This window comes from Carettochelys insculpta, chromosome 6 (genome assembly GCF_033958435.1).
Source record: "Carettochelys insculpta isolate YL-2023 chromosome 6, ASM3395843v1, whole genome shotgun sequence".
In the NCBI taxonomy this organism is placed as follows: Eukaryota; Metazoa; Chordata; order Testudines; family Carettochelyidae; genus Carettochelys; species Carettochelys insculpta.
Genome location: NC_134142.1, coordinates 13,889,871 through 13,895,870, shown reverse-complemented (window position 1 = coordinate 13,895,870; position 6,000 = coordinate 13,889,871).

The window sequence follows — 6,000 nt, the reverse complement described above, 5'->3', positions numbered from 1 at the left end:
ATAAGATAAAGTATTTCAGTCCATGTTTGGGCACCTGTTTAAAAATGATTTGATTTCTAGAAGTGCCAGAATCTAACGGGATCTGTAAGTGCTCAGCACCCATTGTCTTGGGGAGTTTAATTTTAGGCATTCAAGTATGAACGTTTTGGTCTATTTGTCTTGTTGAGGGTAGGATGAAAGTAGTCCCTTGCTTACTCTGCATTCTCTTTCATACTATTGAGATGCCTCCATCACCAGCTGTCATGACAGGTACTTGGCAGAGAAGCTGTCTTACCGAGCTTTTGGTGCCAGTACTGTAATATCAGTGGTAGTCTTGCTGGAAATGCTCCTTACTATTGCCAAATGTGCTGGGTTCCTCCTCAGGATCCAGGGGCCACTGGTTATGTTTTGTCTGGAGGCTGAAGGCCAGCCTCGGTACCTGTAATAGGCGTGTGAATAACCTGTGATCTTCATGGAAAATATATTGCCAAGTTTTCACTCGTAATGATCAGTGTGTATTTGCAAGGCTATTTCTCTTTTTAAAGGACAAAAAATAGACACTGATATGCTCCTTTACATTTCCAGGTGTAAAACAGGGCAGAGAGAAAATGGAGGGGAGACAATAGCATACTCTGTGAATGTACTGTCTATGGAACAAATCAACAATATAAATCAGTTCCCTTGTTTGCCCCACAAAGAACAACCCTGACCAAGTATGGCAAGCCGCCAAGGCAGAGAAGCCTTTCAGTCAACAGCAAGGAGAGAGCGAGTGTTTACTGATCCCAGAACTAATACTGGATCATGTGGCTGACCTCTCACCCAGTAAACAGGAGTCCCAAAGGCTTCGCAGCAGCTGACTCAGCAAGCTGATCAGGTGTCCAATTTTCTACTGGAACACCCTGTCAAGAAAGGCTCATGGTGGCTCTGGTCAGCATGACTGACTGCACTGTTGATAATCTAATCATCAGTGCCACACAGCAGGGCTGGCAGGCTCCCTGCTAGCCTCCACACCATGGGTGCGTCTACACTTGAATTCCTCTTTCAAAAGAGGTATGCAAATGAGGTAAATCAAAAACGCAAATGAGGTATAAATTTACATATTTGGAACCTCGTTTGCATAGTCTAATTTCAAAAGAGCTTCTTTCGAAAGAAGAAAGCTCCTGTGTCTACACGTGCCCCTTCCTTTCAAAAGGGGCATGTTAATGAGCGGGTTCAAAAGATGCTAATGAGGCACTGCAATGAATATGCAGTGCCTCATTAGCATAATGGCAGCCGCGGAGATTCGAAAGTGCGGCTTTTCGAATCGCGCGCTGCCCGTGGAGACGTGACCCTCCGAAAGGACACCCCCAGTTTTCGAAAGCCCTTCTTCCGATCACCAGATAGGAAGAAGGGCTTTCGAAAACTGTGGGGGGTCCTTTCGGAAGGTCCCATCTCCATGGGCAGGGCGCGATTCGAAAAGCTGCACTTCCGAATTACCGCAGCCGCCATTATGCTAATGAAGTGCTGCATATTCATTGCAGTGCCTCATTAGCATCTTTTGAACCCGCTCATTAACATGCCCCTTTCGAAAGGAAGGGGCACGTGTAGACCCAGGCAGCCAGTATAGACGCTGCTCTTTCGAAAGTAAACTCCATCTTCGAAAGAATCCTTCTTCCCATCAGAAAAAGGGAAGGAGTATTTCGAAGATGGGTTTACTTTCAAAAGAACAGTGTCTACACTGGCTTTCTTCTTTTGAAATTAGAATATGCAAATGAGGTGCCAAATACGCAAATTTATACCTCATTTGCATTTTCATTTCACCTCATTTGCATGCCTCTTTTGAAAGAGGAATGCAAGTGTAGACGCACCCCATCATGTGACTCCTGGGAAGCAGCTGGCATCCTCCCTCAGGCTCCCACACATAGAGGCAGCGAGAGAGCTCTGCATGCTATCTCTGCTGGAAGTACTGCCTTGCCACTCCCATCGGCCGGGAACCACAGCCACTGGGAGCAGTGCGGGTGGTGCCTATAGATGGCACAACATGCAGAGCCACACAGCCCTCCCTTGGTGTAGGAGCTGGAGGGAGAACACTAGCTGCTTCCCATTAGCTGCTTGAAGTAAGTGCCATTGAGAATCTGCACCTCTGATCCTCTCTTGCGCTTCAGACCTGATCCCCCTCCTACCCTGCAAACCCCTCCGTCCCAGCTGGAGCACCCTCCTACACCCCAAATCCCTCATCCCAGCTCCACCTCAGAGCCCTCACCATCTCCCACACCCCAGAGCCAGCCTGGTGCAAATGAGCAAGTGAGGGCACGGCAGAGCAAGAGACAGAGGCTGGGGAATGGTGTGAGCATGGACAGGGCCTTAAAACAGAAGCAGGCACAGGTGTGGCAGGTGGTGGGGTAAGTGTGTTGGTTTTTGTGTCTGTGGAAATGTGGCCTTCCTAAGCTCAGTCTAGAGCTGGCGGGTGGGACCACTTTGTGGTCTGGCAGCTGGGGCCTGCGGCAGGGCTGCAGCGTGAGAATTCTGAGGCTGGGGTTACTGTGGACTTGGGTGGTGAGCTATATGGGCCCATGGTGCCCAGGCACCACGAATATTCCTGGCCTGACTCCAGTGAAGTTCAGGGCTGGATCTCGGGTCTGGTGCTCTCCCAACTGCATGCACCCCGGACTACCTGCTGTCCCCACACACGCCCTATGGTGTCCCCAGCCCTGCCTGCCACCGCAGGCTACTAACAGCAGCGTAGTAGGACTAAAATGTCCCTGTGGCCCCATATGTGTGTATGGTGTCTCCACTTGCTGCCCCAACCTCTAGCTCCTCTGTGACCAATACGAAGCTGTGGGAGTTCTGCCTGTGGGCAACAGTGCATAGAGACCATCTGCCAAGGAGCTGGTGCCAGATGGGGTGCCCCAGGTAAGCACTTCACCTCCACCCCTCCCAAACTCCCTCTTAGAACCTGCGTACCTACCCCTTGTCTCCTTCCATGGCCTGCACCCTGTTCCCTGAAAACTCTATCCCAGAGCCTGATCCCTCATGCAAACTTCCTCCCAGAGTCTGCACCCCTCCCCTGCACAAACTCTCAGAGGCCTTTTAAACCCTGCTGACAAGCGGCCAGGGCGCTTGCGACCGGGGCTCTTGCAAACAGGGCGACTGCTAACAGGCAGGAGTTTTGAGAGGGGCTCTCCTGGTGAAGGAGGGGGCAAACTACAGCACCTTCAGATAAGTGGCTGTCTAGAGTGTGTGGGTGTTTGTGTTTGGAGGTTCTAGGCTTGTGTTTGTCTGTCAGTTTGGAGTGCTGAGCTGTCCGTTTGAAAGGCTGTGTGCTCAGGCTGGCAGTTGGAAGCTGTGAGCCTTGATTAGGTTTGAAATCTAAAACCTCTGTGCTGATTGTCTGAGCTGTAGCCAGAGGGAGAGGCTATCAGGAAGGCCAGACCCTTTTAAACCCTGCTGGCAAGCAACCAGAGTGCTTGCAACCAGGGTGACTGCTAACAGGTGGGAGTTTTGAGAGGGGAGTTTAGAGAGGGAGCTAGTTACTTCTAATGTCCTTAAATCTTTTATAACATCCCCATCTGAAACTTTTAGTTAAAAACCCCATATAGAATTAAATTAAATCAGAGCAGGAAATGGAGGCAGAAAACCAGCAGCACAGCCGGTGCTATCCTGTTTATTGCGTCAAGTGTAATATGTATGATTACCTACCCTGTGGGCGGGTGGTGTATGTGTGCACTCAATGCAAGGAGCTCCCGGCCCTCAGAGACCGAGTGCAGGCTTTGGAGACCAGGGTGGCTGAAGTGGAGGAGCTAAGGGAGGCAGAGAGCTATGTTGATGAGGCTTTCCGGGATGTAGTAGGGCTGCCCACCTCCCATCTGACAGCACCGATGCTGTTAAGGAGGATGAAAGGCTCAGGGAAGGAGAGCAGTCAATGGGGGCAGAGGGAAACCATCCCATAGTTGGGACCCTCCTTCTAGAGGGCGCTATGGTATCCTCTCGCACCGACGATACCTTTCCGGGGGAGGGAACGCCAGTTGTTAGGAAGAGGCAGGTGTTAGTAGTGGGTGATTTGATCATTAGAAATATACATAGTTGGGTTTGTGATGACCGGGAGAACTGTATGGTAACTTGCCTGCCTGGTGCGAAGGCTGCGGATCTTTCGAGGCATCTAGACAGACCTATATGCAGTAGTGGGGAAGAGCTGGTGGTCATGGTACATGTAGGTACCAATGACATAGGGAAGGGTAGGAGAGATGTCCTGGAGGCCAAATTTAGGTTGCTAGGAAGGAGACTGAAATCCAGGACCTCTATGGTGGCATTCTCAGAAATGCTTCCAGTTCCACGCGCAGGGCCAGGTAGGCAGGCAGAACTTCAGAGTCTCAATGCGTGGATGAGATGATGGTGTAGGGAAGAAGGGTTCAGATTTATTAGGAACTTGGGACACTCTTGGGGCAGGGGGAGCCAATACAGGAAGGATGGGCTCCACCTAAACCAAGGTGGATCCAGGCTGCTGGCATTAAACATTAAAAAGGTCGTAGAGCAGTGTTTAAACTAAGAGATGGGGGAAAGCCGATTGGTGCGGAGAAGCACGTGGATCGGATGGAGACTTCTCTTAGGCGAGACTCCATTGATAGAGATTCTCTAGAATTCAGTCAGAAAGAGAAGAAGGGAGATGATAAAGTATGGGCCAGATCAGATGAGAAAAAATCACATATAAAAGAATCCAATATGTCAGGGAAGGGCAGGCATATGAATACTGGTAGATTTTAAAGTGCTTTTACACAAATGCTAGAAGTCTATCTAATAAAATGGGTGAATTACAGTACCTTATATCAAAGAAGGAGATTGACATAATAGGCATCATGGACACCTGGTGGAATAAGGACAATCAGTGGGACACTATCCATACTGGGATATAAAATATATCGGAAGAACAGAATGGGTCAAGCGGGTGGCAGAGTGGTACTGTATGTGAAAGATAATATAGAATCAAATGAAATAAAAATCCTAAATGAATCAAAATGTTCCATAGAATCACTATGGATAGCAATTCCTTCCTCTGATGGGAATATAGCACTTGTGATATATTATCGACCACCTGACCAAGACAGTGATAGTGGTGCTGAAATGCTGAGGGAGATTAGAGAGGCTATCAAAATAAAAAACTCAGTAATAATGGGGGATTTCAATTATCCCCATATTGACTGGGTACATGTCACCTCAGGAAGGGATTCAGAGAGAAAATTTCTTGATGCCTTAAATGACAGCTTCTTGGAGCAGCTGAGCCGTCCTTTATAGGTGACAAATTTGAGGAACTGTCCCAGATTGAAGTGTCATTAGAAGAGTTTTTGGAACTAATTGATAAGCTAAACAGTCACAAGTCTCTGGGACCGGATGGTATTCACCCAAGGGTTCTGAAAGAACTCAAATGTGAAACTGTGGAACAATTAACGGTGGTTTGTAACATATCCTTTAAATCAGCTTTGGTACCCAATGACTGGAAGACAGCTAATATAACACCAATATTTAAAAAGGGCTCTAAAGGAGACCCTAGCAATTATAGACCGGTAAGTCTAACGTCAGTACCGGGCAAATTAGTTGAAACAATAGGAAGGAATAAAATTGTCAGACACGTAGAAGAACATGATTTGTTGAGCAAAAGTTAACATGGTTTCTGTAAAGGGAAGTCATGTCTTACTAATCTATTAGAGTTCTCTGAAGGGGTTAACAAGCACGCGGACAGGGGGAATCCAGTAGACATAGCATATTTAGATTTCCAGAAAGTCTTTGACACAGTCCCTCACCAAAGGCTCTTATGTAAATTAGCTGGTCATGGGATAGGAGGAAAGATCCATTCATGGATTGGGAACTGGTTAAAAGACAGGAAACAAAGGATAGGAATAAATGGTAAATTTTCACAATGGAAGGGGGTAACTAGTGGTGTTCCCCAAGGGTCAGTCCTGGGACCAATCTTGTTCAAGTTATTCGTCAATGATCTAGAGAAAGGGGTAAGCAGTGAGGTGGCAAAGTTTGCAAATTACAGCAAACTGT